Source organism: Phragmites australis, chromosome 8 (assembly GCF_958298935.1).
Source record: "Phragmites australis chromosome 8, lpPhrAust1.1, whole genome shotgun sequence".
NCBI lineage: Eukaryota > Viridiplantae > Streptophyta > Magnoliopsida > Poales > Poaceae > Phragmites > Phragmites australis.
This window is the reverse complement of record NC_084928.1, coordinates 8,036,916-8,056,601: the sequence shown is the minus strand read 5'-3', so window position 1 is coordinate 8,056,601 and position 19,686 is coordinate 8,036,916. Positions and strand designations below refer to the sequence as shown.

The 19,686-nt window shown below is 54.7% G+C and overlaps 1 pseudogene; it reads right to left on the bottom strand.

Moving 5' to 3' along the window:
* Positions 1 to 1,468: 1,468 nt before the first annotated feature.
* On the bottom strand, positions 1,469 to 18,404 carry LOC133927572 (5'-adenylylsulfate reductase-like 2; annotated as a pseudogene).
* Between the last annotated feature and the right edge of the window lie 1,282 nt (positions 18,405 to 19,686).

Sequence of the window (19,686 nt, the reverse complement as noted above, 5' to 3'; positions counted from 1 at the left end):
AGTAAGTTTAAACAAATAATAAAAGCACAATATTTAACACTCAAACTTAGCTTGAAGCGATGGTGCTTTGTGCCATTCCTTTAGATCTTTCTATTGCCAAAACCATCTTCACGCGACATTCACGCAGTGGAGATGAGGAGAAGAGGAGACAAAGAAGGAACGCAACCGCATGTTGACTCAGGAGATGGCAGGCTCGACGAATGTACATGAGGTGGCTACCTGCTCGGAGTATCATGAGAGGAAATGAGGATACAGTGAGAGGAGATGAGGAGACGACAAGAGGAGACCCGGGGAGAGTAACGAGGAGACCGAGAAGGCGTGCGTTGGCTCGGGAGATGGTGGGCATTGTGGACGTCGACCTCGGCAAACGGTGGCTACGGCGAGGAACTCATGTGAGTGGTATTGAAGCCGGGCACGAGGGGTAGAGGTGGCCGCAGTGGAGATGGCCGATGATGATCGCTCCACTTCGACTGCCACAACCCCTCGAGATCGGCTTCTAGGAGAGAGAGAAGTGAGAGATGACGCGGCTAAGAGAGACGGGTTCAATTTATAGAAAAATTATCACTATTGGTTGGAAATACGAACTGACAGTAATAATAATTAACACAGTTGGTTCATCATCCTCAATTATTACTCCGTCAGTACAGTTTACAAATCGGCAAAGGTAAATTTTATCACTACCGGTTATTAAAGGCACGTTTTTTATGCACATCTCTTTAAGAACTGTCAGTGATAACCACTATCCCTGTCGATTCTTATTGAGATAGCTTTTTTCGTGCCTGAAGCTTAAGAACCAACAGTGATATATTATTACTATTAGCTATTTTTTGATCGGTAGTGAAGAGGAGGTACGGATGATTCTTTTTGGGGTAGTGTTAACCGATAATGAAGAAGAGGTATGAATGACCCTTTTGTTAGTAGTGTTAGCATACTACTGAAAACCTGATACATGCACCTTAACGTACTGCCTTAAGGGTTGTAGTTGGTATACACGGCAATGTTTTGCTTCGGTCAACAAGACGGAAGATACTAGGAGTCTATAACCGAACTTTAGACTATGAGATTGTCTGCCAGTTGTAGGCAAGCATCAAGAGAAAGCAATCACTCGGTGCTAATAATATGCTATTATGTTGCAAAAGGTTTTGTTTCGATTTACCAATCTTATTGAAGTATGTTTCTTCAAATATGTACAACAGTTCTAACAGTATACAGGCTTTTGGGAGAAAAATTACATTGAACATTCGCCTAGATCATCGCATAGAATATGGTGCATCAGAGACTCCTTTCCTAAAAGAATCAGCATATTGGCAGCAACTACAACAAGGAATGCTATCAAAGGAATTAAAAAGGAAGAAGAATGGAGGGAATCTGTTACAATAAGCACCACAGCCGACAACAACAGATGCCCGCTTTTCATTTCCTGATCACTCTACTATATACATTATCCCAGTTGACAATGATGATTTCTTCACATTAGCTCATTTGTCGAGTTCCGCAGACTGGTGCTTGGTTCTCCAATTGAAACAGATGCTAACAATTTTGAGGCACAAGCAGTAGCATTTCTTGCTCCCTCATGCAAATGCACTCACTTCGATGGGTATAACCTGTTAAACTTCTGTCTTCCTTGCTCAAGGTAGGAGAAATGGAGTATGGTTTCTCCATGTCCATCTGGCGAAGGAAGTAACTTCGGAGACAGAAGATAGAGCAACCTCAGAATTAAAAAGGATACTGCTGGAGCTAGATATGTATATTGCTGAAGTATTTTCACTGTAACATGCACACCAGAATGGACAGTTTTCTTGATCGACATCCTTTCTAAGCTCAATTATCAGGGCATTCACTTTTTTGCCACTCTAAGAAAGTGATAATTGCTCATTTGCTATCATGTTTCACATATATAGACTCAGGGCGGTCTACATATCATTCTCAACAGCAATTGTCACTTCTTTAGAGTGACAACTAAGCAATTATCCTGATATTTGAAGATGGTGCTACATCTCCGATTGCAGAATCCATCGAAGCATTGCTACCTTCAATCACATGTAACTGCACCGTTAGTATACTTGATTTATGGAAGCAAGTATAAGTGCCCAACCCAGTATTTTAAGATGTAATAATGACAACCAAAGAGATACCGACATAAAAATTCCAAGCGCACCTACTGACTTAAAGACAAACTATAACAAGTACAGAAAAAAAAAAACCACTCACCTGAAACATCATTGTAGAAAACAGCTAGAGACTTAACTGTTCGAGGTCCATGGTATCGCACTCGCATCGTTGAATTAGGAGGAACAGTGTAGGATGCCCATGAATCCCATATCTTGATATTGGGCTGCAGTTTCAAAGGTCTCGTTTAATGTTTACACAAAAAGTATCACAGCACACAGCACTACTTTGGTAGCATTTCAAGACAAAGACGCACCTTTGCTTGATTGCAGATTCTTCAAATGCACAATGGGGAATAGTTGGAAACGAGTAAGCCAATGCCTCAAATTGTGTCGGCACTCGCGCGAGAAGGGGCACCATGAAGCATAAAAAAGCACAGCAACACAAACCTCCTAGTTCATGTGAAGGAGATTCATTGCCCCGAACAATGTAGCCTCATCTCCCTACACCAACTGAGAAGTGAATATGTGACTTGATTTACTTATGATGAGTTATTGATAAAGTTTAAGTTAAGTTGAGTTTGATTTGCATGAGTATATCTATGTATTACAATGCATGGTTATAATTATGATCAATCGAAGTTGGAAAGAAATGGGGGTTGGAGTTTTTGTCTCTAAGCTAAGAAAATTGCAAACACCGGACGGTCTGGCGCTTAGGAATAAGACCACACTGGCTGATCTGATGTTCAAAAGAAATTTACGTCGGTGGGTTTTGACTCAGAAGAGAAAATCAAATGCTTCACTAGATGGTCCGGTATTAGGAAGGTGTGCATGCCGGAACATTTTCTAGAAGTTTTCGTCGGCTCAGTGGAGAAAGCTAGAGCTTTTGTACACGCCGCATGGTCCAGTGTGTACACTAGAGGCTTTACCGAAGCTTTTTTAGGAGATTTTCTCTCGGCTCAGCGGAGAAAGGTTTTTCACACGTTGGATGGTCCGATGCTCGAAAGGAGTGTGCACCGGATCATATCGTGTTCACGATTTTTCTGTGATGGGCTTTCAACTAAGAATTTTGATTATGACTAATTGGAGATGGAGTTGGGGAAACTTTTATGCTTGTCTTTTCATATGTAGGTGATGGATGCAACTTAACGGTTGACGGTGAGATGATCGAGACTAAGCGAAGTGCTTGATGTCGGACGATCAAGGAGGTCGGACAGAATCAAGAGTGGTCCTAGTTGTACACGTGAAGAGAAAGCAAAGCTTGAAAAAGTAGATGAAGATGACGTGTTAACAAAGTCATGCGAAAGGGATGCTGATACAAGTGACAAGGTGGCTCGAGGAATCGAGTGTGAGAGAGACTTGCTGGCAGTTGAGATCGCAAGACGGTGTACACGCATCGACATTGGGTGGCTTGCTTAAGGAGTAAGCAAGTGACGGTGAGTCAAGCTTTGAGAAGCATACAAGACGATTTTGCGGTTTAGCCTCAAAACCGTAGGAAGTTTGGAAGTACACATGGCATCATTGCAAACCTTGCGTTGAATAAAGCTATGTCATCAAGGCGCCATGATCGTTTGATGGACGAAGAAAAAGTTAGACAAAAAATATCCTCAATGTTAGGTAGGAGTATATTGAAAGAGAGGGGTACTTTGAGAATCTAGAAAAGTTAGAGGCTAAGGAACATCGCTATGCCTATAAATAGAGCGGGAGGGTTGTGTGAGTTTCTTAAGCCAACCATATGAGATTTGTATGAGATTTGTGTGTTAGGGTTTTATAAGTGAGAGAGAGGAGTGGTTAACTTATGTGTTAGGTGAGAGCTTTTGTGAGCAAAATACTCTATAATTCACCAAAATTAGGGTGTTTCTCTGCAAGTGATGAAGATGTTGTTTACTCTTATGCTTATATTCATCTCCTTCTAGTGTTCTTCTCTCGTCTCCCTTGCAATTTTACAAGTTTTTCGGTTTTTGTTGTGATTTTTGTTTTTCTTGTTACTAGAGGCATAAGAATCACATACAAGTTGATCTTGAATCATCCCTTGTCTCTAGATCTATCAACTTGAAAAATTTCTTCATCAGGTACCTAGATCTAAGTGTTTTCGGTTCAAGTTATAAGTTTTATGGCTGTGACTCTTAGAATGTTGTTCTATGGAACCTATGGTTCAATTCCATCCATAGCAGTCATGTTTTCTTTGGAGAATTGCATTATGACTTGCTTCTCTCATTTTTATTTTTATTTTGCTTCCGTTTATTGATTTGAGACGTGTTAGGTAAAAGAGTAGCATAGACCATCCAAGAATTTGGTGAGGCTCCTATTCAACCCATTCTAGTTGTCTTTCTCGATCCTACAACAACAAAACGATAAAGGCACAAAATTCCAGTTTCACACAAGAGAAACTAATCGAGTAAAAAGGGATCAATAGAGGTCAACTAGAACAAGAGGAATGGACATGAGTTGTGATGGCATGAGAACTGAGAAGATAGTCCTTTCAGGAAAAAAAAAAACTGAGAAGAGAGCTGAAGATTTGAAGCCAATGCACAACTAATTCCCACACTAAAGTTGCACAATCTACTGCCGCCAAGTACATATACCTGAGAGAATTGCTACTAATTCAAATGGAACCTCAATTCAATGCACGTGAAGTGCATTTGAAGCACACTTAAACCTAGAAATTTAATAGCATCAAGCTGATCTTATAACGCAACAGCACCAAACCTATAAGCAAGCAAACAGAGGGTTCCAATGACCCACCTCGATGACGTCAGCCCGGTCACCGAGGTGGCGACATGTCAGCGAGCACACCCTGGGGATTTCTAGGAAGACCTCTGTGGCGATCGGCCTCGAGCACATAGTAGGATGTGGTGGGCCCGTGGCGGAGGCCTCGCCGACCATGATGAGGAGGAAGGCAAGGAGGAGCGTCGCTGCCCACCATGGTTGTAGAACCACCATAGCTAATCGGAGAGGTTGGAGAAATCCTATATCTAACCGTGTTCACCGTAGCGCGGTGGCGATTTTGGTTGGTGTGGGCGAGCCTGGCGAGGTGCTTGGAAAAGTATTTTGTTTGGTTGGGGCGTGACCACATGAAGCTCAGGTTGGGAGCATAGCTTTATCAGGTTCTAGTATGATCTAGCACATGATCCATATCGAACGGTTAGGGATTCTGCTTGTTTGAAGTAAGAGAAGTAAAAGAAAACTAGAGATGGATCTCTTGGACCACTAATGGGCCATAAACCTTACTACCTCTATTTGTTTTTAATTGTCACCATCCGTTTTTTCCTAAAAAGGATTTATAGATACTTAAAACTTTTATAGTATTAGATTCATCATGAAAAAAATTATTATTATTGTATATTTTCAAATATCTATAAATCTGTTTTAAAAACGAACGGTCAAAATTGCTACAGTAAAAGGTGATGACAAGTAAAAGCAAATAGAGGTAGTTCTAGTCAAGACAACCCGATCGAATGAAAGGATTTTTTATTTATATATTTAAACAAATTAGCAAAAATGTGCACCTATTTTGAAAATTGATAAAAATGTACTCCTATCGCCATTGAAAGGGTCATAAAAACTTGACACCCGTTTAACGGTCGATAGGTCCGCGTGGCATGCTAGCTTGGATAGGGCTGATACTTGTCACCCATTGAATGGGTGATAGGAAATTGTAGCTCATTGAATAATATTGTTTCCCACATTTCTTGAACTGTAATTCTTTGAAGATTGCGTATTTTCTAGGAATTAAACTACTTCGAGGAATTTAAGTTATATGGAGAGGAGATTAGAGGCCCTCATTTTATTCGCACAGATAAATGTCTATGGTTTTTTACAAAGTTCATGGTATATGATTTTAAATATTACAATACCAGGAATATGATAAGGATTCTACTACATGGAGTGAGAATATTTCCCCCTTCTATCACGCACCACTTCGCACTCCTCTTCTTCTTGGCGACACGGATGAGCTTGATACCTCTAAAGTACTTTCTTACGCCTACGAGGTTCGGCCTCCTAGCTCCTTAAAATGTCATGCTAGAGGTGGCTTTCCTTCTCCCGTCTTTGAAGCTCCTCAGCCTGCTGCTTGTGTTCCTGTTCTCACCGCTATGGATGGTAGTTTATTCTGATTACCCATTTTTCCATAGGTAAATACCCGATTAGGATAGGGTATGGATAGCATTTGGTACCTACGGGTATGTTCGTGGGTAGAAAATACTACCTGATGGGTAGACATATAAGGGTATGGGTAAGACATACCCATACATGTGAAACCCATATACCCACATGGATCTATGACAAGTGGACCATTTCTTCAAACCCTAACATTTCACATCATATAAATACCCCACTCATCAATCCCCAGCTCTTTACTATTCAACCCTCTACCGCTGCCAACTACTTTACGCCACCCCCTGGCCCCCACGCCTCTGCTTGATTGCCTCCCATGTGCCCCTCCCCTCCCCATGGTGCCTCCCTGAGTCAGCCAGTCGTGCCGCCACATCACCTCGTCATGCCGCCGTGTCACCCCGCGCCCCGCCCTGTCGTCCGTGGGCATTCATGAGTATACCCACGGGTAGGTAAAAAATTGATGAGTATAGGTATGGGTGAGCACTATCTATACCCGTCGTACCCTATTACTATCTCTATTCATGGCTAATGTTTCTATTGATGCTCCCGATGTGCCTCCTGCCTCTTGCATGCTTCCTCTGATCTCATACTTCTATTTGGTTTTGGCCTCTCTAATACATCCATCCCCCATCGTATGATGGCCTCGCCACGTCAATCCATTGCTGGAAGCGATAAGATTATAGTTGATAAACATGGCGTTAGGAGTGTAGTTCAGAATATGGACTTGGCAGGTGTTGCCAATTCCTGGCTATGGCTGATAAATGTGCAGAAGAAAGTGCATTCTAGGGAGGTGTTCTCCGTTGATTGTCTGTGGAGCCGCTAGAAGATTGAAGACTATGCTTAAATCCGTTGCAGTTTTATTTTCTTCTTATCATTGACGGTCCCTTTTGTAAGACGATTTTGTTTGAATACGTTATAGATATTGTTTCATTGTCATTAATGAACTTACTATGTATGGAGGTTGATTCCTAGCTCTACACATAACAGAGATTGGACTGATTTTTTGGTCCGGTCTCGACAGCGACATGTTGCTCCTACAACATATGTGGCATCATACAAGAGCAGTAAGACCTAACTGCAAGAGATAGGGTTCTCATCACCATACTAGATTGGAGGAAAGTGGATTGGCAGCATCCTACAAAGAAAGAAGAAATGTGGCAGAAGTCTATGCACTGCACATTATGGACATGAAACAAATGCATGTCCTTGTGTACTGTAGAGCAAGCACAATGGCTACATAATTAATTGTTGGGTCATTGTCGGTGTATCAGGAACCGGGGGTCCCTAAGTCCCGAGACCAGGCCGGCCGTCCGCCATGTGTCACCATCCCGCGAGGTCCCCCCTGCAGGATGAGGAAAATCTAAGTTCCGGGAGAAGGTGCTCGGGGCCACAGCCTCTGGTTCCTGAGCACTCCAGTTCCCCGATGACCCGCAGAGTCCAAGTACCGGGAAAAAAATGCTCGGGAAGGTGCCCACTCGCCCCCGAGTACCATAGTCCCCCGATGGGCCAAACAACCAAGTGCTCGGGAGAGAGTGCTCGGGGCTGCACGTGGCGGCCCCCGAGCACTCGGTTCCCCGAAGGATCTACAGAAGGGCTCGGGAGATAGTGCTCAGGGCTGCACGTGGCAGCCCCCGAGTACTCGGTTCCCCGAAGGTTCGCGCAAGATCACCCGACGCCTCGACGACCCGGAAGGACCCGTCGGCGAGGTGTCAGCCAGTCAAAGGTCCGAAGCTGCATTTAATGGGCATGTGCGGCCTGACATCCTGACATCCTGACATTCCCAACTGCCCACGCCACAGTGTCAGTCCCTGCCATGCTTTGGTAGAGGGGCGTGGGTCCATTAATTGCACGGGTCCCGTCCCGTATCATCCGGGGTATCTCGGGATAACGTTGCCAGGATCAAAGCATTCCGCCTGCCACCCTGCCCTGGCAGAAGAACAAGACAGGGTGGGCGCGCCGGGTGCCTCTGTGGTCGCCCGGTGGGCCCTCTCAACGGCGCCAGGACGTCCACAGTGACGGGTGGTTGGATGCGCGCCGCGTTTTTCCACCGCCCCTGTCACTTCGCCCGGACGGAATGATGACGCTTTTCTCCGTGGCGTCTTGGAACTCGCGCCCCCTCTTTCCCATTTGGGGTAAGTCGAGGTCGGCGTTTGTATAAAAGGAAGGGATGGATAACACAGGAAGGCACCCCCGAAAAACTCAGAGACATCCCCACACCCCTAGAGTAACAGAAAGACCAAAAGAAACGACCGAAAAAAGACTCAGAACCACCGAGAGAGCCCCAAGGTAACCGAAAGATCGATCCGAGATCAAGTAACCTGAGACGAAGAACACTACAAGCAAGTTCGAGTAGAGCTAGAGCAAGGAAGCCTCAAGCTCTCTGTTCGACGATACACCTTTGTAACCAGACACATACTTGAAGGATTCCCTTCAAGGAAGGATATTGCATCCACACAGGAGTAGGGTATTACGCCCCCGTGCGGCCCAAACCTGTCTAAACCCCGGTGCATTTATTTCTTTTTGCACTAGGTCGATCGTCCCCCACCACCGGCCGTTGCATTTATTTCCGCTTCCATTTACTTCCCCGACGAACTCATTCGGGATCATCCCCCCGGCCGAATCTTTAAAAAGGGGTCTCTCGGGATCCTTGCGACAGGAGTTCATCCTCCGACAGCTGGCGCGCCAGGTAGGGGGGAATATCCCTGAATTTATTCGTTTGCTCTCTTACACAGGAAAAGATGGCCGGTGGGCACCGTCTCCAGCATTTCGGCTCCACTTCCAGTGACGGAGCGCTGCCCGACGCCCAAGAGGTCCCAGTCGCTGCTGCGTTCCAACAGCGGCCACTATCCATGCGCGCGGTTTTTCCCTCCCAAGGGGACCAAGGCGCTGGGCCCAGCAGGGCCGCCGCCGCCGCCGCTGATGCACTTTCCGACCCCCAGCAGGAGGTCGAGACCCCGGCCGCCAGGTCCGCCTCTGGACACGTCGGGTGCCGCTTCGGCGCAGACTCGCGTTCAGCGAGGCCAGCCCGGGGAGCGCGCTGCTTGCAGCGCATGCTCTCCTCAGGCACCCGCCCGTCCAGGCCACACCGAACACTCCGGAAGGCCGGTGGATCCAAGATGTCGTCGCCTTGGTCGGCACTGCTCGCCGCCAGGTGCAGGCTGGGAGTCCTCGCACCACCACCCAGCGTGGCGCCGCCAGAACTAGCTCCTCAACGGGCAACATCCGCACGGGCCGAGGGGCCTCCAGGCGGGGTGCCGTCCCCCTGGCCGTGTTCGAAGCCCGGGACCTCCGCTTGCGTCTTAACGAGCGGAGGGGCCACGAGGACGCCCGGGTCACTCTCGAGAGCCAGCGGGAAACCCGGCAGGAGGCCGAGGTAGAGGACCAGGCTTCCTCTTTCCCAGCCCACGATCACCGGGAATCCCCGGCTCGCCGGCGTTCGCCACCAAGGACTCCCGCTCACGCCGCGGGGTACGGCACCGGTTGCCGTGCCTTTGTCACTGAGCTCCATCGGGTCAAGTGGCCCTCCAAGTTCCGCCCTGAGCTGCCGGAGAAGTACGACGGGTCCATCGATCCCGTCGAGTTCCTCCAGATCTACACAACGGCCGTTCAAGCGGCCGGAGGCAGCGAAAAGGTGATGGCAAATTATTTTCATGTTGCCTTGAGCGGCTCTGCCCGTTCCTGGCTTATGAACTTACCTCCAGGGTCTATTAGCTCCTGGGATGACCTCTGCTACCAGTTTGTGGCCAACTTTCAGGGCACATTCACGCGCCCCGGCTTGGAGTGCGACCTCCACGCCATCAAACAGCAGGAAGGGGAGACGCTGCGGCGCTTTATACAGCGTTTCAGCCAGGTCCGCAACACCATCCCGCGGGTGGCCCCCCACGCTGTTATCGTCGCTTTCCAGCAGGTCGTCCGCGACGAGCGGATGCTCTAAAAGCTAGGTACACACGAGATCAAGACCACTGCGGAGCTCTTTGCATTGGCCGATAAGTGCGCCAAGGCTGCGGAAGCCAGGGCGTGGCATGCTCCCCGCCCCGCCGCCGACCAGCCAAGTTCTTCCCGCTCCGACAAGTGGGAAAAGAAGAAGAGAAGGAAGCGCGAGGCCGCTCCCGTCGAGCCGGCCCAGGGCCCCGCCCGTAGGCCGGCTCATGAGCCCGACCGCCGGCAAGAGCGCCGGGCGGACGCCGACAGACGGCCCGTAAGGGCCCCGGCAACAGCTAGGGCACCGGCTCCCGCAAGAGCCCCGGCCCCCGACCGGGCTCCTGCTCCAGCGAGGGTCCCCGCTCCCGCGGGGCCCGAGCCAGGCAAATGGTGCCCCATACACCAGACCAGATGGCACGACCTCACGGAGTGTCGTACGGTCAAAGGACTCGTCGAGCAGCGCCAGAGGGAGCGCGACGAGTCCCGCGGGGGAAGCGATGCTGAGGTCGCCCCCGACAATGCTGAGCTCGGTTTTCAGGAGCCCGAGCACGCCGTCGCCTTCATCAACGGAGGCGCCTACACTCCTTCCTCGCGCCGTGGCATCAAGGTCATGCGACGCGAGGTGTGCTCGGCAACCCCGAGCGAGGAGGCCACTAGGCCCCTGAGGTGGTCGGACGCTCCAATCACATTCAGCATGGCCGATCACCCCGCGAGTACTGCAGCCGTGGGGCGACTACCCCTGGTGGTGTCCCCCACTTTCTGCAATGTTAAGGTCGGCAGAGTGCTGATCGACGGTGGTGCAGGCCTCAACCTCCTCCCCAAGGAGGCTTTTGAGAAGCTGCAAGTGTCCTCCAGGCGCCTAAGGCCATCGCTCCCCTTCTGCGGAGTGACCCCCGGGCACTCCCTGCCCCTCGGGTAGGTCGAGTTGCCTGTAACCTTCGGGAGTCGGGACAACTTCCGCACGGAGTGCGTCCTCTTCGACGTCGCGGAGCTCCCCCTCCCCTACAACGCCATCCTCGGACGTCCGGCGCTCGCCAAGTTCATGATGGCCGTGCACTACGCATATCTCACGGTTAAGATGCCGGGCCCCGTGGGCCCCATCTCCGTGATCGCCGACTCCGGCGGCGCCGTCTCCTGCGCTGAGCAGTCATACATGGCTCTGGTTTCAGCGCAGGCCGAGGTCGAAGGCTCTACAGGGGGCCCAGGACCCTCTCCATCCAAACCCCAACTCGCCGCCGACGCCTCTGTTCCGACGAAGGAGGTCGTGGTGGGCGAAGGCGCTACCCAGGTCGTCCGGATCGGCGGTGACCTGGGTAGCAAATAGGAAAGCACGCTCGTCATCTTCCTCCGGGCTAACACAGACGTGTTTGCCTAGCAACCGTCCGACATGCCCGGGATCCCTAGGGAGGTGATCGAGCATCACTTGGCGGTACGTCCGGACGCCCGCCCGGTGAAGCAGAAGGTCCGGCGGCAGGCGCCTGAGCACCAGGAGTTTATCCAAGAGCAGGTCAGCAAGCTCCTCAACGCTGAATTTATCCGAGAAGTCCTCCACCCCGACTGGTTGGCAAACCCAGTCATCGTCCCGAAGGCCAACGGCAAGCTCCGCATGTGCGTGGACTACACCGACCTAAATAAGGCTTGCCCTAAAGATCCCTTCCCCTTACCTCGCATTGATCAAATTGTAGATACAACTGCGGGATGCGATCTTTTATGCTTTTCAGATGCAAACTCTGGATATCACCAGATTCGCATGGCCGTAGGGGACGAGGAAAAAACTGTTTTTACCACCCCGGTGGGGACTTATTGCTATATGTCACTGCCATTTGGCCTGCGCAACGCTGGATCCTCTTTCCAGCGCGCTATTCGTATTACCCTTGATTCACAGGTTAGCCGCAACATCGAGGCTTACATCGACGATCTCGTGGTCAAAACCCGAGACCGCGCCACCCTGCTCGAGAACCTTGCCGAGACTTTCAACAGTCTCCGCACTACCCGCTTCAAGCTCAACCTGGAGAAGTGTGTCTTCAGGGTGCCGGCGGGCAAGCCCCTCGGTTTCTTGGTTTCTGGCCGAGGAATCGAGGCCAATCCAAAGAAGATCCAGGCCATCGAGCAGATGCGACCCCCGGCTCGACTCAAAGAGGTCCAGCGTCTCGCCGGCTACATGGCGGCCCTCGGGCGCTTCATCTCCAAGCTCGGGGAGTGAGGGCTCCCCCTCTTCAAGCTTCTGAAGAAGATCGGTCGTTTCGACTGGACACCAGAGGCCGAGCAGGCCTTCCACAATCTGAAGAAGTACCTCACCACGCCACCCGTGCTGGTGGCTCCCTCCGAAGGTGAGCCCCTGCTGCTCTATGTTTCGGCCACTCCTCAGGTCGTGAGCATGGTGCTGGTGGTAGAGCGCGACGAGTGCCTGGGGCCAGGTGCTGGGTCCCAGCTCCCAGAGGCCCCCGAGCACTCACCCGTCCTCGCGGCTCCCCCTGTGCAAGGGGTCGAGCCCGAGCACTCACCCATCCTCGCGGCTCCCCCTGAGCGAGGGGTCGAGCCCGAGCACACTGCTCCTCCCAATCAGGGAGTCGAGCCCGAGTATCCGGCCAGCCCCGACCATGCCGCCAAGCCTGGGGGCTGCAGCAGCGCCCCGGGTAAAGCCTCCGTCCGGGCCCGCTGGGTACAGCGACCGGTGTACTTCGTCAGTGAAGTCCTCCGGGAAGCCAAGACAAGATATCCCCAGGCTCAGAAGCTGCTCTACGCCGTGCTCGTCACTTCCCGGAAGCTGCGCCACTACTTCCAGACGCACAAGGTCTCGGTGGTTACCACGTATCCACCGGGCGTGTTGTCAAGTGGGCAGTGGAGCTGGTGGAATTCGACCTGCACTTCGTCAGTCGCCAGGCGATCAAAAGCCAGGCGCTCTCCGACTTCGTGGCAGAATGGACACCCGTCCCCAACATCGTCCCAGAAGAGATCTCTGCCTATCCCGGGCACGACGCGCCCGGGTACTGGGTCATGCACTTCGACGGCTCCCTCTCGCTGAAAGGCGCAGGGGCCGGAGTGGTTCTCACCTCCCCAACGGGTGAAGAGCTCCGGTACGTCGTACAGTTGCAGTTCCGCGCGTCCAACAACATGGCGGAATATGAAGGTCTCATCGCTGGCCTCCGGGCTACGGTGGGGCACGGGATTCATTGCCTCCTGGTCAAAGGGGACTCCCAACTGGTGATCAACCAGGTATCCAAGGAGTACCCGTGCACGGATCCTCAAATGGCGGCGTACGTGGCTGCGGTCAGGAAGCTGGAGAGGCATTTCGATGGCCTGGAGTTGCGGCACATCCCTCACCGCGACAACACTCTGGCCGACGAGCTCTCCCGCCTGGCCTCCTCCCGTGCGCGCATCCCTGCCGGATTCTTTGAAGAAAGACTCGCACGGCCTTCCGTCCTGCTTGCCGAACAGGACGAAGGGGAAACCTCGAACTCAATTCAGGGGACCCCGGCGGTGCCCTCAGTGGGAAGCCCCGTCAGGGCGCCGCCGTCCGGCGAGTGCGCTGCACTCGCCGAATGTTCTCAAGATGCCTCGTGGATGTCTGACATCCGAGGGTACTTGAAGGAAAAGTTCCTTCCCGGGGATGAGGCGTCTGCCGAAAGAGTTGCTCGGCAGTCCAGACGCTATGCCATAGTAGATGGGGATCTCTACCGGCGTAGCGCAAGAGGTGTCCTCCTGAAATGCATCTCCCGGGCAGAAGGCGGCGATCTTCTCACTGAGATCCACGAGGGCGAGTGCGGTGGCCATTCATCGTTCCGCACGCTGGTCGGGAAGGCCTTCCGGTAAGGTTTCTACTGGCCTACAGCTCTCCAGGATGCTTCCGAGCTGGTTCGGCGCTGCAGGGCGTGCCAGTTCCACGCAAAGCAGATTCACCAGCCAGCTCAGGCTCTTCATACCATCCCCCTGTCATGGACTTTCGCGGTCTGGGGGTTGGACATTCTGGGTCCATTCCCCCGAGCAATCGGGGGCTATGCGTACCTATATGTCGCCATCGACAAATTCACCAAGTGGCCGGAGGCGGTTCCAGTCATCAAGGTGACCAAAAACACGGCGCTCCAGTTTATCCGCAGCATCACCAGTCGCTTTGGCGTCCCGAACCGGATCATCACCGACAATGGCACCCAGTTCACGAGTGCCCTGTTCGGGGACTATTGCGAAGACCTCGGCATCAAGCTCTGCTTTGCCTCCGTCGCTCATCCTCGGAGTAACGGGCAAGTCGAGCACGCCAACACGGAGATACTAAAGGGCCTCAAAACCCGGACCTATAACGTGCTCGCTAAGCACGGGAAGGGATGGGTGGACGAGCTGCCCGCCGTGCTATGGGCTAATCGGACCACGCCAAGCCGCGCCACCGGGGAGACTCCGTTCTTCCTCGTCTATGGCGCTGAGGCGGTCCTCCCCTCCGAGTTCACTCTAGGCTCCCCTCGGGTGCATGCATATTCCGAGGGTGAGCAGGAGCAGCAAAGGCGCGACGACGTTGACTACCTGGAATAGCGCCGGTGGCGTGCCGCCGTTCGGGTGGCTCGGTACCAGCAGAGTCTGCGGCGATATCATCTGCGCCATGTTCGGGCCCGATCTCTCGAGGTGGGGGACCTAGTTCTCCGACGCGTCCAGTCGCGCGAAGGAAAGAATAAGCTGTCCCCTATGTGGGAAGGTCCCTTCACCATGATCGGGGGCCCGCGAGAAGGTTCTTTCAGGTTGGCGGCAGAGGATGGGCAGCCGCTCCCGAACCTGTGGAACATCAAGCACCTGCGCAGGTTCTACCCGTAGATGGCCATGCTCGCGGCTCAGGTCAACCAGGTCGGGGGCTTCCCCCCGCCCAAGTTGACCGGGGGCTACCACCACTTGGGTAAGTCACCGTCGCCCAACCTTGTAAAATTTGTAAATCCAATATCTCAATATGCAGTCGCTATGTCAAATTCATTTTCCTGGATTCCGTATGTTTAATCTGTCTGGTGAGATACTCGATTGTGCGAGAAAAAGTTAGCTCTCTCATTTTCCCCGCTGATAAAAGAATCCCAATCGGTATGCACGCGGGCAGTTGCTGCTGACTTACGTCCGGCATGGTAGGCTGTGGTGTTCGGTGTCGTGGCAGGCTCCCGGGCACTACCGAGTTCCGGGGCGCTCTGGGTAATCCTATCGCTCGAGCTGCTCGAGTAGTCCGGAGCTCAGGCCCCCGGAGCGGGTTGTCGGTGCTCGGTCTGGTCTGTCATACCCGGGCGCCACCGGACCATAGGACCTCTGGGTTATGCCTCTGTCCGCTCTCGTCCGCCGGTTTGGGTATTCAAGAGGTCTCGGGTCAAAAACGAGAGCAGTCTATAACAAGTGCCGCACTGACAGAGCGCACCAGGCAAAGAAATTCCCTATTCTCTCTTAAGTCACAGGCCGACAATCAACAACAGCTCGATCGCAAGGGCTTCGATGCCCCGGTCACTGGTCGGCCCCAAGGGTCCTCGGGTGGTCCTACCACTTAGGCATGAGTGGTCGAGATCACCCGACCCTGGGATCCTCGCGTGCCCCTAGGCGCTCGGGCACTCCGGCTGAAGGAACCAAGTCCCCGGGCATCCCGAGCTCGGAAGCACACACCCCTCCTGGATCGGTTGGCCGAGAGGCCGACAGCTGTCCGGTGAGTGGTTAAATTCAGACAAATTTGTGTTCAATAATTTTATGTTCCCGAGTCATCCTCGGGGGCTCTCGCATTCTAATCTTCTCGGCGAGATGATCTCCTCGCGCACAAAATCCTACCATGTGTCTACTTTTTCCTGGAACGACAAAGCGGTTTGTAGAAAGGTGCACCGCGCGTACGGTAATGTCCGACCGAAGCCCTTCGTGGTGGTCGTGGTGTTCGGTCCGCTTTTAAGGACCCCGAGCACTACCGAGTCCTTGGGTGCCCTGGGTAATCCTATCGCTCGAGCTGCTCGAGTAGTCCGGAGCTCAGGCCTAAGGGACGGGCTGTCAGTGCTCGGTCCGGTCCATCTTAAGCCCAGGCACCACCGGACCACGGGGACTCTTGGTCACATTTCCGCCCGCACGCGTTTCCCGTCTACTAACTGAGTGGTCGCGAGGTGAAAAAGTGTTCACCGGTCACGGCGTGTTCCGTGCTGGATCGATCTATCTCCCGAGCAAGGAAGTTCGTGTCTTTGTCTTTCAACTTAGATGATACGGACTCGCGAGGACTCGAGGGCTGAACGCGCCAACAACAGCAATCGGGACAACTTCGTTCTCAGGGATGGAAAGGTCGGGAACGGTCCGACTGAGTACTCCCCGGGGCTTCAAGGCAAAACATCGGAAGGAACACTAAGTACTCAAGAACACTGGAGTTGCGAGCCCAAAGAAAATCTGCCATTATATTCACAAGGCAAATACAAGCATTTCTGAGGGATCACTCCCGTATTTACATCCGTCAAGACAACAACAAAAGAAAGAAAAATGACTACAAAAAAGCCTAGTCGGCGGCGGAGGCGGTGTCCGAGTCTTCTGAGTCTTCGGCGGTGGCACTTCCCGCCTAAAGCCAGCCGCCACTTCGGCAGCGGTACTCCGAACCGCTTCCTGGGCGGCCTCTCCCTCGGCTTCAACCACTCCTTCCCGCGCCGGCTCCAGCGGGAAGTTCGGGTCTCTACTTCGGTAGCAGACCAGGACGTGCTCGGCCACCGCATAGGCCAAGCCACGTCCCTCCCGGGCAGCGAGTTCCTGGACGGCCCAGGGCAGGGCCTCGAGGCGCTCGCAGACCTGCTGAAGCCCTAAGACTTGTCGTGCGGGGCTGTCACTCTTCTGGTCTTCGACGAGCCGTCCGAGACCGCCCTTCTCCACGGCCCGCCGCATCCGCCGGAGTATATCCTCCAACATGTGCTGCAGGTTGACCCGTGAGACGAACGCGGTCTCGAGTTTCTCCTTCGCAGCCCGCAGCTACGCCTCAAGTCCCTGGTCCGCGGCCGGGCCAGAAGAACCACCGTCGGTTGCGGAGCTGGCAGCTTGCTTCGTCTGCGCCACCAGCTCGGACAAGGCGCGCTCACGGGCGGTTAATTTTGCCTCGTGCTTCGCGTTCTCCTCCCCCCTGGTGGCGACGGCCGCTACCGCCGCGGCAGCCACGCCCTCTCGACGGCTCAGCTCCCCCGCCCGACGAGCCAACACGTCCTCTTGTTGGGCCAACGAGTCCTCCCGGGCACCTAGATCCGCCGCCGTGATCTCATTGTCCACCTCCTGAAGGGAGATGTCCTCCTCCCAACGGCAGATATCTTCTCTGATCTTCCGGAGGTCGTCTTCCCAGCGTTGGAGGTCGGCGCGCGTCAATTCGGCCTCGCCCTCCCGACGGGTCAGCTCGGCCCGCAGCTCCTCCGCCGCCTTCTCGCGGACTGCGACCGCTGCCTCCTTCTCCTGCGCCTGCTCCATCCTGGCAAGGGCCTCGGCAGCCTGCTACCTCGACGCCTCAGCCAGGCGGGCGGCTTCTTCTCGCTCCCGCGCGGCTTCCGCCCGCGCGGCCTTCAAAATCTCTTGTTCCCGCGCGACCTCCGCGTGGGTATCTTCCAGGAGCTTCTGTTCCCGCACGGTCGCCGCGCGGGCCTCCTCCTGGGCGCTCGCGAGCTGCGCCCTCTCCGAAGTTAGCCGGACGCGCTCAGCTTCAAGCTGCTCCTCCTTTGCGTCCACTGCCGCGCCCAGCTGCCCGACCGCAACCTGGACGCCTTCGATCGCGGCCAGGAAGGGGTCGGCGGGCTGGTCGGGCGCCGGTGGAGCGTTGGCCTCCCCACAGATCGCCTCTGGGGGGTCCGAAGTCTCCATGGGATGCCACACCACCATCCGCCCCGGGCTCTGCCTGCCCGGGGTAGGTTCCGCCGGTGCCAAAGACTCGGGCGGCCGCCGCATTCCCGCCTCGGCCGCCACGTCCGCCAGCACCGGCAAGGACGCTGTCTCCACCGTCATCCGCCCCGGGCTCTGCATGCCCGGGGTAGGTTCCGCCGGCGCCGAGGGCTCGGACGACTGCTCCGTCCTCCTCTCGGCCGCCGCTTCCGCCGTCCTCCCCGTGGCCGCCACGACTATTGGCGCCCCCGCCGTCGCTGCGTCCGCCTGCGTCGACGCGGCCGGCGGGCTTGGCTCTGGCCTCAGCGCCCGTGCCCCTTCAATCACAGTGGCGCCCGCGGTCGGCCTGCGGGAGATAGGCGAAGATCAAAATCGAAGCTCAGTTCGGGCAAGGAGCGCCCAAGAAAGAGCAAAGGAGGAAACTTACCCGGTCGTCATCCCCTGATACTGCCATTTGGCCGCCGAGAGCCTGAAGTCCGGGTCCGGCGGCGCCGACCCGGAGTCCTCCCGTCGCCTCTTCCGCTGGGGGCTCGGCGGGGCCGCCGCGCGGCTCTCTGGCGCCGGCCCAGGCCCCATCCGCACGAGTCGTGGCTCCAGGACCGGGAACGCCGCTGCTGCCGACGGCGACGGTGGAGAGTCCGGCACCGAGATGAGGACTCGGGGGCGCTTCCCCCGATCCCCCGGTGCCACAACCTCTGCAGTGTCGGCGGTGCCCTCCTCTCTGGCACGGCGGCTGTTGCCCGCAGCGGCCCCATCGCCAGCCCGCGCGTAGCCTCCTCGCAGAGCAGCTCGTCCAACCCAGGGAACTCGGAGGCCTCGGAGCTCCGGCTCCTCGGCTGGTCCACGAGCCCCTGGGAATTGAACTCCGGCAGCTGCGCCATGATCGCCACCCGATCGGGATTGGCGCAGAGCGCCATCTCCGGCCACGGGAGTTCCGCCCGGCTCATGTCTTCCACTCCGGTGATCACTCGGGTCATGCCCCTCAGCTCCGCCGGGCCCAGGTCCCAGCTTGCGCCGATTTGGGTCTGAGTGATGTCCTCAGGCCCGGTGTAGAACCAGCACGGCCGGGCCCGCTCCCGCAGGGGCGCCAGACGACGGCGCAGGAAGTCCACCACCACCATGACTGAGGTCAGCCCGGAGTCGCGCAGGAGCCGGATGCGCTCAAACACCGGCTCCAACCTCGCGTCCTCTGGCGGCGGCACCTCCCACATCGACCTCCGAGGTTCCGCCGCCGCCTCTGGTAGATCAAGACGCTCATGGGGGTCGACGTCGACGAAGAACCAGTCCCGTCGCCATTCCTCCCACTTGCTGCGCAGTACCTGGGGGATGTAGTGCTCCCCCAGGCCGTCTCGTAGCCGAAGGTTACAGCACCCCGCGACATCCGCCGTGGAGTGCCCTCTCTTCTTCCCCACCGGCCGCAAGACGAAGAAGTGTCGTAGCAGCGTCGCCGAAGGCGCCACCCCCACGAACATCTCGCAGAGGTGCGCGAAGACCGCCAACACCACGACGGAGTTGGGGCTCAGGTGCACCAGTTGGATGCCGTAGGTCTCAAGCACTTGGAGGAAGAAGGTAGAGAATGGCGGCACCAACCCCGCCACCACGAAAGAGGTGATGAGAACAATCCACCCAGGAACGGTTGTCGCCGGCGTCAGGCTCACCGGCATCACCACCACGGCTCCCTCTTGTCCCTCGGGCACCAACAGCTTCCTGATCTTGGCCG